The sequence below is a fragment of the Belonocnema kinseyi genome, chromosome 8 (assembly GCF_010883055.1).
Source record: "Belonocnema kinseyi isolate 2016_QV_RU_SX_M_011 chromosome 8, B_treatae_v1, whole genome shotgun sequence".
Taxonomy (NCBI): domain Eukaryota; kingdom Metazoa; phylum Arthropoda; class Insecta; order Hymenoptera; family Cynipidae; genus Belonocnema; species Belonocnema kinseyi.
Window position 1 is genome coordinate 102,019,164 of NC_046664.1, and position 11,163 is coordinate 102,030,326.

Here is an 11,163-nt window from a genome sequence, read left to right on the forward strand (position 1 = left end):
TCTTAAGGAATAGTTTCAGAGACAGAACGCATCAACAATATGCTACTTTTCCTTTGAGTGTTGTATCTATCGCCATTTATTACATATATTCACCTTTAGGTAATAAGAAGGAGACATGATAGCGAAGCGGAACATACTTGTTGCACTTTGTTGTTGGAAACTTTTGTTGGATTATTTTCTTTGGGAAAATGTAACATGTAGTCCTTTTAATTTCAGAGGGGGCTAGGGAGACTACATGAAGGTAGAAGAGTATCGAAAGTCAATAGTCGAAAATCGATGTCTACCAGAATATCTGGTTGAGTTTACCAGAACATCTGGTTAAGTTTATCAGAACATCTGGTTATATTGACCAGAACGTTGCATTCTTAAGCTACCAGAAAACTGTCAATTAAATATTTCTGGTTAACCTTATCAGAACTTCTGGTTACATCTACCTGAATTTCTGTTAACATTAACCAGAAAATTGGCAACCAGAAACTTCTGATACTTTTAAATAGAATTTATAGTAAGGGCATATTTAACACTCTATTCTAATTGAATTAACCGAAATTCTGGTTTATTGAACCAGAATTTTTTTCAGTGCGATATCTTTCAAATCCTTTAAAACCAGTTTAAATTATTGAAATATATTAAAAGTACTAATATATTTAATATCCTGTGATATCTTTTGAAATCCCTTGAGATTTTGCGTGCGCTCGTAAATTTATTGGAATTTTTAAAATACCTGCAACTTTTCAAAATTATTTGAAATCCCTTGAAATTATTTAAGTCCATTGAAAATTCCTCGGAAATTTTTGTGAATATTCTTAAATTTTCAGAATTCTTTAAAATCTTCGCAAACACCTTGAAATATTTGGAAATACTCGAAATCCTATGATATTCCCTTATTCTTGTGAATAAATTCTTTGAAATCCATTGGAATACTATAAAATACCGTAAAACTACATGAAATCGCATATTTTCTGAAATCCTTTAAAAGTCATTAAAATACTTTCAACGCTTTTAAAATCCCTTAAAAATGATTGAAATCCTCTGAAATATTCTCAAATCCCCTGGAGTCATTTACAATATAACATTTTATAGATCCCAAAAAGTGGTTTGATATCCTCCAAAATTTTAGTAAATTATTTAAAATCTAATGAAATAGTTCTTAAATAATCATAAATGATATTTTCACTTTAAAAAGGGACAAAAAGTAACTATGTGGCTTCTCTGATTATTCTTGAAAGTTACTTAAAATCCTCTTTTAGCAGAAATTTCATCTTTCTCAGTTAAAATAAAACTGCTATTTTTTTGAAAATTGAACTATTTTGTAGAAAATTGAATTTTTATTTAAATTTGATATGTTGGTGTTGAAAAGATAACTAAAATCTTTTCTGGATGAAAACTTAACTTTTTTGTTGAAAATTTAACTATGTTATCAGAAAGTCATCCTTTTTAGTTCCCTTGTGTAAATATTAGGTAAAGAAAGTACTTCAAGTAGTTTTTAGAGTAGAAGTATTATTTTGAAGAAACAATATTTCTGAATTATTACAGAAAATTTTTACATTGCTAGTTACGAATTCATCTTTTTTATTTAAAAATTCAACTAACTGCTTGAAGGATCAAATTTTTTGTTGAAAATTAATTTTTTGGTTGAACATTTATCGCTTCAATTTAAAATTTATTTGCACTTTGTGGAAGATTCGTCTTTTTTGTAGAAAATTGATCCTTTGGCTTAAAATTCAATTATACGAGTTGAAGATTCATCATTTTAGTTAAAAATTCATAATTTTTGTTGAAAATCAATTCCTCAAACTGAAAATTTAGTAGTTCCATTTTTATTTGAGAATTGATCATTTTTAGTTCAAAATTAAACGATTTGTATGTAAATTTGTCTTTTTGAATTAAAAATTCGACTATTTTTTTAACAATTCATGTATTTCGTTAAAAACATTTTTTTGGCAGAGAATTATTTTTTTCTTTAGAAGTTAAACTTTGTGACGTTGCAGATTTTGCAAGGCACAATATTTTATTTTGGATTACTGGCTCAAAAAAGCTGCGAGGTTCTACAGACTCCTCTACCTGGAGTAGAACTCTACAAAGATCCTGGATATGAGAAGATTTCGTTGCAGCTACATCCATATTAACTCTATGGCCTAGGCCCCTGCGTTGTACTATACCGCATTGATGATAAAGCAAGATTCTTGTTATTAGTTACCGATGAGCATATTATTGAATGTTTTGGTATTAATGGTTTACGGAGAGCGATGACTATACGAGGTCAGTTCAAAAAATACGCGGACTGCTTGAATTTCGCGGCTCGACTGAGTTTCAGGAGAATACGCTTGGTGTCGCTAAGTTCGTACAGATCAGGTGTTTAAAACGCGGTATTCCAGTCGCAGATATCTTCATTAGTTGATAAGCTGCACGGTTTTAAGTAAAGAGTGTTTTTTTTTGTTGAATTGTAAAATGGACACTCTGGTGCGCGAAAATCGACGTCTGACCATTAGGGAGCTTGCCAAAGAGTGTGGGATATCAGTTGGATCTTGTTACGAGATTTTGACCGAAAAATTGAAGATGCACCACGTCACTGCGAAATTTGTGCCACGCCTGATGACAGATGACCAAAAAGCCAATCGCGTCCGGGTTTGTCAGGAACTGCTTGATCGTTTAGATGAAGATGAGAACTTTTTGTCACGAATTATAACCGATGATGAATCATGGGTTTATGGTTATGACATTGAAACGAAGGTCCATTTATCCCAATGGGTGGTTCAAACGTACCCAAGACCCAAAAAAGCTCGTCAAGTTCGGTCGAATGTCAAGGTTATGCAGACATTTTTTGTTGATTCTAAGGGTGTTGTTCACCACAAGTACCTCCCTCAAGGCTCCACAGTCAAACAGATTACTTAAATTGAAGTACTGAAACGTCTGAGGGACGCCGTCCGACGCATAAGGCCAGAACTGTGGAGAAGTGACAACTGGTTTTTCCATCACGACAACGCTCCAGCTCACTCGGCACTCAGAACTCGTGAGTTTTTGGCCAAACAATCGATTACTGTTCCTCGAGACTTTTTCTTGTTTCCAAAACTAAAAAAACTCCTCAAAGGAAGAAGATTTGAGACGATTTCGGAGATTAAGGAAAACGCGACGAAGGAGCTGAAAGCCAACACAAAAGAAGCGTACCAGGACTGTTTCAAAAAGTGGAAACACCGTTGGAATAAGTGTGTACTTTGGGGAGAAGAGTATTTTGAAGGAGACCCAGACGTGTAACTTCCAAATAAAGTACTTTTTTATGACCTCAATCCACATTTTTTTTAACAGACCTCGTAATAGTAAAGTAATCACAAAAAGGCAAGCATGTAATTCGCATATTTGAATTTAAACCCCATGGCGATAGTAGCGTTCTTGATATTTCTTCAGCAATCGTAGTCGAGCCCCCCCCCCCCATATTTTGCCTATTGGAGGTAACCAGGGTTGCGACCAATCAGGTCCACGCATCGAGTCCGAGGAGAAGGAAAAGCTGTCGAGCCGAATTTCAGACGGAGACTCACTCCTATTGTTGCGGACTCTGAGGAGAACAGTTCTTTCAAATTAGCGTGTGCTAACCCGGCCTACCCTGCTCATTCCCGTGGAGGACCACCACCAGGTCACTCATCACCGTCGTCGAATCAGTCCGGTATGTTTGTCTAGTATTATTTCGTGCGAAACCTCTGATTTTATATTATTATCTCGTAATTGAATTTGATTGTTGCTGTGCCCTTATTCATGCAAGTTAATTTTTCTGAATTAGTTGACCCTGAAAGTCCCCTTAAGCATAATATTTGTTGTTGACCTTGAAAGTCCTAGATTAATTATTCTCGTTGACCAACAAAGCCCAAAATCTGAATTTAAGTAAAATCAAAAGGTTTCACACGATTGGCTATGTTTTCATAGTGTATAAACATTTTGATTATTTTGTGGTATATCGATCTTGTTTAATTATGAATTGCTTGGTTGAAATTACTTGTTTGTACCTTTTTGTCTATTTTCTTGTCGCACTCTAAAACTACCCCCCCCCCCCCCCCCCCCCCCCCCTCCCACGCCCTATTGTTGTGTTTCCCTGATACTGTTGCAATCTATAAAGGATGTATTACCCGTTATCCCTTGAATGTATTGTTATACTACCTTTTTTACGTAACTAGACGCCCCAAAAATAACCTTAAATTATCGAGCATGTGGAGTATCGAGAAAAGAGTTAGTTTAAGTTAATCTTATGAATTTATTTTAAATTGTAACTGCGAGCTATTGTTTAATAACGTGTGAAGAGTAGAGAAATTTTGATAATGTTAATCGATTTAAAATTCTGAGTTGTTAGTAATGAGCCAAGATAGCTATCAGTGATACACTAAAGAGAATTAATCTGTTTATTTTGATGTTTAATAAATCATATTCTGTTAATCACTACTGTGAATTACTCAATTGTTATTTATTATGTTAAGAAAAACTTTTCCTATCGCAAACCACGCCCTCTGCTAGGTTATCTTTTTTATATGAGCTAGCCGGAAGGTAATAAAGAAGCCAGATTCCGGTAAACCATAACCTTAAAACGTCTATTGTTTTGATTAAGCTGAGTTTAGAGTTTGAAAGTTAGAATTCAATTTTTGTTCGTTTTTGAGATTTCGTTCCGTTACTTGAAGTTGATCATTTCTTTGACCCAGGAAAGGTCTGGCGCGTAACATTGTTTATTGTAATAAAGTTCTCTGGAGGTTACGGTGCCGAAGGTGTATTATTTCTTTCTTTACAAAAAGGGAATGGGAGTTATGACACTTGCATACTCCCTAATTTTAGTTAAGAAATTCATCTCTTTGGCTGAACATTCATTTTTTGACTAAACATTTTTTTATTTAAATTTTGGTTAAGAAATTAACTTTCATTAGTTGAAAATTCGTCTTTTTTGATAGAAATTAATCTTTTGACCAAAACTTCAATTATTCTAATTAGAGAATCAACTGTTCCATTTGAATATCTACCATTTCACTCATATATATATATTTCTATATCTTTATATATTATATTATGTGTATATTTTGTTCATCTCCCTCCCCTAGGGGCTATAAGACCTTGTAGTTGTTAGGGATGGCTTAAGCGTGTGGGACATAGGGGTCAAGCGTACCTCGGCCTGCATGCGTATGGATATGGATGAAAGGATCCCTATAAACGGGCTCTCCTGGGTGTTTTAAGAAGGATCCCTATAAACGGGCTCTGTTGGTATGCATGATTGTAGTATGATAGAACGGTGAAAAAGCCTAGCTAACACGGGCCTTCTGGATCCCTGGGTCAAGGACTCTCCCAGACTGATCTCCAATTTCTAGAATCGGCACGGGAATGACCCGCACACCGACCAAGAAACAGCCCTCCTTCGGTATGGTGGCCTGCGAACAGGTATTCATTGAGGGGACACCGAACGACCTCCCCGAGTAATTAGTCTTACCCTTGCATGCAGGGCTCTGCAGGGGCGGACTTTTTATTTTCCTAGCTACTCATGGGAACGAAAATGGAACACGCTAAAATTTCAAAGGAGGTGGGAGAAAAGGATTTGGCGGAGGGGGGGAAGGGGCTAGATCCTATCAGGTGTAGCATAACCCTTTCATCCTAATCTGTCTATCCGGCAATCCTTACTCAGGCGGCGGCTGTGCCCCTAGCTCTTTCGGGAGCTGAGGGTGTGACGGCCCTTCTGAGTGAGGCCATGCAAACGTGAATGGCCAATCAGTCCCCCAGTAAGAAGAAAGGTTCAAATGGTTCTCTAAAAAGGAAACTGAGGAGGCAAGCACAGCGGGCTAGTGGAGCAGCTGCAGCAACTGGCACATTGGCTATCACAACGCCGATGACCAGCTCTGAGGCTTAAAAGCGAGAAAGGGGCTCAGAGGGCACCCCGCCGGGGTGGGGGGAGCCAGAATGTGAAGAGGCACAAGGCGGTTTAACAGCCGACAAAAAGGGAGTCCTTGGGGGGTTGGACTGACAGCCGCACAGAGGACTGACCCTTGACTGTGGTGGTGGCGGATACGAGCTACTCGGACTCGCTGCTTACTACAGAGCAGTTATAGCATCTCAGGGAGGCTACCTGGAGGGCACTCGAAAGAGGGTCCCTAGATCAATGGCCAAAGTTCAAGATCCATTTCTGAAGGGGAGGTTAAGGCTACGACGTGGTTCCAAGGCTAACTGACGGAGCCGTTGGTGGTTCTCCGTCGGCCAGGGGGATTCAACCCGTCACTTAAGACAGCGTCCTGGCGGATTAGAAGGCACGATAGGCCTCAGGAAAATGACACAGCTTGAGAATTTAAACATCTGCTAGTTGTGCAAATTCTTGAGACACAGGCGAGGGCTCTTGCGACCCTCAACAACAGGCCCTTCTGCCTTTATGGACAGGTCAACTTTAAAGTGGCCAACCAGGGGCAGCAGAAGTCTGTCGGTGGACAGGAAGATCGGGATCAGACCTAAATGACTGCTCCCGGTCAGAGCCTCCACGTTATTGGCTATGCGGACGATGTACTGGTTATCGTGCGCGGTCAGCATCTGGATGCGCTATTCGGAGTAATGCAGCAAGCACTAAGAAAAGTAGATTCATCCTGGAGAAGAAGCTATCATGGAACAAACACCTCGAATACAAGCGCAAGAAGCTAGTAGCGACTCTTTTCCTCTGCCGAAGAGCCATAGAGAAAAGCTGGGACTGGAAAGCGGAGACACTTACGTGGATCTACACACGGATCCTGTGTCCCAGACTAACCTATGCGGCAGTCGTCTGGTGGACCAGGGTTGAACATTCTACTGTGAAGTCCCGACTGGAAAGAAGCAGGGGACTGATTTTAAGAGGTATTAAAGGTTCCTCGATGTCGACACCCACGATGGCTCTGGAGGCACTTATAGGTTTGGAGCCCCTCCATCTCACCATAAAGGGCGTGGCTGCGAAGGCGGCCTGGAGTATTCGCGTTTGTGATGGAAAACAATTTTAATTTAGCTTAATTTGTTTTTTATTTAAATGAATATGATGCAAGCGTTTTTTAATTCTCCCCGGGTGATTCAGGGATTGCAACGCCATCCATAAGATGGTTCGGACATGTTGAGAGAATGCCAAATGAACGACTAACGAAACAAGTGTATCAAGGTGAAGTAAATGGCAACGTGCCCAGAGGTAGACCGCGGAAAGAATGGTTAGAATGTGTGAATGAGACCCTACTTAGAAGAGACATAAGAAGTCACAGAAACACAAGAGCCTGCATGAAAAAATGCATGGACATAAAAGAAGCTAGAGAAGTATGCCAGGACTTTTACCATTTTACTTCACCTTGATACACTTGTTTCGTTAGTCGTTCATTTGGCATTCTCTCAACATGTCCGAACCATCTTAACCGATTTCTTTCCCATGTGTCTACTAGCGTCTCTTCTGCACCACATTCTTTTAGAATTATCTCGTTACTTACTTTGTCCATCAGGGTTTTCCTACATATAATAGGTACATATAATAGGTAAAAATATGAAGAAAGAGGTGGAGTCCCTGCGTTTCAAACGTCCTTTAGGGTTGCGGGAAGGGTCTGCAAATCGGACAAGCAGGGAGAGGGAGTCTAAAATTCCGGAAATTTTACAGATGTGTTTTATGGGTGACACCATACATAAAATATCATAATTTACAATCAATATGCTGCCGTAGGTCGTAGGAAGAATAGAAAGTCACTTTAGAGACACTTCTTAAGCGTTGGTTTTTTTGATGTTCGAAGATCGTTTGAAGAAGGTGCTCGTTCCGAATCTGCTCGAGAAAGGTGTTGGTTCCAAGTTCGGTTGAAGATTGTGTTGGTGCCGAACTTTTTGGAAAAAGGCATGCGTTCGCCGAAGTATTTCATTCTTGAAGTTTTGTAGTGGTATCACTGACGCCTGAATCCTTATTTTTTTCCTTATCCAATTGAATATTCATCAAACAAATTGTATACTTAAAATTGTATAGTGGTACCACTGATGCAGGATTTCGGACTTTTTAACCATTAAAGTTTTAATTTTTAATTAAAACAACTATTCTGTGAATCTAAAAAATTAAGTCAGATTTAATTTTGCCGATTTAATCAAACCGAACGATGATTAGTGATTCAAATGCACGATAAGTTCATTTCAAAATAATATGAAATAGGATTAATTTTGTCGAATTTTTTTTAATAATGTATTTTTTAGTTTAATCCAAGTGATAAATATGCCCGCTGCTCGGGCACGTTATGGCTTGATGTTTCAAATCAAGGCAGCCTTTGATACACTTCTTAAGGTTCCCAAAATGAAGTCTAAATTGGTTGATCAAACATTTTCAATCAGAATAAAAAATTTAAAGCATTTTAAAAATTTAAAAAAAAATTAATTTAGAAATTGTTGTTAAAGTTTTTTATAGATGGGTAGAAGACTTGCAAATTATCCAAATAAAATTTTTAATTCCGATGAAAATAAGAAAAGTTATATACTTTTGAAAATTTTGAAAGTGTTCAGAAAAATAGAAAAACATATTTTTCTAAAAGATTACAAAATTTCATTAAAATTCATCACTAGTTATCAAATATATTTAGAAACTATAACTGGAAAATTTATTGATTAGACACAAATTCAAAAAGTTTGAGCTTTTTCAAAATTTGAATAAATTTTTTTATGAGTTTTATAAATTGATGTTAAATTTTCTGGTACGCATCAAAAAGACTTGCAAATTATCCTAATGACATTTTCAAGTTCGACTAAACTTCAAAAAGATATATGCTTTTCAACATTTTTAAAATTTTCAAAAAAAAGGAAAAAAAATTGTTTTAATAGGTTAAGAAATATCAATCCAAATTTCTGCTAGATATAACATATATTTGTTCAAATCTTTCATCATGAAATTTCTTAATTGAGGAGTTCTGGACAAGAAGGCGACAGGCGCTCGAGAACGAGTAAAAGTATTGTCCGGGATGTGACGTCGGGTACCTAAAGTGAAATTCGAAATTTGCAAAAACAAAAAATATAGTTAGATAACTCTTAAAAAATGAACCTGAGTCCTCATTTACAGTTTTTCTCTTGGGCTGCAAATTTTCATGTAAATAAATAAAAACTGACTTTTTTTAAATTGAAAAAACCATGTTTTTTCACATTCAACTCACCGTAAGTAATTCGTTTATCAACTAATTAACAAATTTCTTTTCGAGTTTTATTCGTGACAGTCTAGCGGAGCCTACAGTGTCCAAAAAGGGTCAAAAGTTAATTTCTAATTGCCCAACTTTTTGGAAAATCTCAATTCGATTTGATTTTTAGTACCATAATTAGAGCGAGTTTATCACGAGCTCGCGACGCGACACCACAGGATTTTTCAGGGGACGCCGAATGAAGCCTGAAACATCCTCCTTGCCCATCCTTTGTTTTGTCCACTCGCTCGCACTAGTCAGGGTTCCGGCGGCTTCCCCTGAAAAATCCTGTGGCCAATACATTAGCGGAAAATTCGTTCGCTTGACTTGCGGCGAGTTGAATCTGAAAAAACATGGTTTTTTCAATTTAAAAAAAAAAGTCAGTTTTTATTTATTTACTGGAAAATTTGTAGCATGAAAAAAAACTCTCAATGGAGACTCAGGTTCATTTTTCAAGAGCTATCTAACTATATTTTTGGTTTTTTCAAATTTCGAATTTCACTTTTGATACCTGACGTCACAGCCTCGACAAAACTTTTACTCGTTCTCGAGCTCCTGTCGCCTTCTTGTCCAGAACTCCTCAATCAGACAAAAGTTTCAAAAGTTTCAAAAGTTGGATCATTTTCAAAAATATGTAATTTTGGTTTTTTAAGAGATCCATAAGTTTAAAGCGTTATTTTTAGTATATTTTAACAAGATTTACAAATTATCTTGATGAAGCTTTTCAATTAGATACAAGTTATCGACCGCGAGATTCGTAATGAGAATTTAATCGTCAAAGCCGTAGGTGCTTTAAGAACCTTCTTTAAAAACAAATCGAAAAAAAGATAGGTACAATTTATGACAGTAATTCCTCAGAAGTTTAAATCACAGTATTTGATTTAATTTATAATATTTACGATACTTGAAAAAAATGTAGTTAAAGTGTACATATTAAACGTACGAAAACGAGCTCGAAGTGCGAGAACGTATCTGCGCGCCACAGGCGCTATAACTTGGCGCGAAGCGCCGCGCGCACAGCGCGCAGTGAGATTGTACCCCCGCAACGGGCATATTTTTCACTTAAAATAAACTAAAAATTACATTACTAAACAGAAAATTCGACAACATTAATCCTCATTCATATTATTTTGAAATTAACTTCTCGTGATTTTAAATCACTAATCATTATTCGGTTTGATTAAATCGTGAATATGAAATATGACTTAATTTCTTAGATTAAAAAAAAAACTTATTTTAATAAAATAGTAAAACTTTAATTGCTAAAAAGGCTGAAATACTGCATCAGCGGTACCACTACAAAATTTTAAGTATAAAATTTGTTGGATGAAAATTTAATTATATATGATGTATATAATATATAATATATAATTATAAAAAAGAAGGATTTACAACTCATATGTTCAAGCGGGGTTATTCCTTTAGAGTATAACTCACTTTATAATAAAATTATGGACTTATTTATTACTTATGCTTGAAACAATTACTTTTTTGGATGATCATGTTTATTTAAAAAATATACATAATTTTCCTTGAAGAAAAATATATATTCAAAGATTCTACAAATGTTCTACATAGTATTATGCATAGTGCACAATATACATATCTAAAATTTGTTTGAAAGAATTATTATTATTGTTGTTCTTCAATAAATTATGTTAATGCATTCAATAATGTACGAGACGTATAATTATCCAGGACGTCCTTCTTTCGCTAATATAGGCAGGTTTATTATATTATTACACCATTAAGCCATTTCCCTTTCGGGGTAGGCGTGACTCACTCGGCAGGGGAAAGGAGTAGTGTGTGGAAGGGATAGAGATTTCTCAGATTTATCCAGAATGCTCGTGCTTTTTAAGTAAATAACACGTTCGTTCCCCAACACTGCTCCGACCCAGGTTGCTGATTAATCTCCCTAGCAATCACCCCAAGCGAAGAACCTCACGAAGTCGTTATGTAAGGTTCTCCACTTGGGTCCATTAATAGCCAAGGTCTTTGTTTCAGGCGTCATTCACTC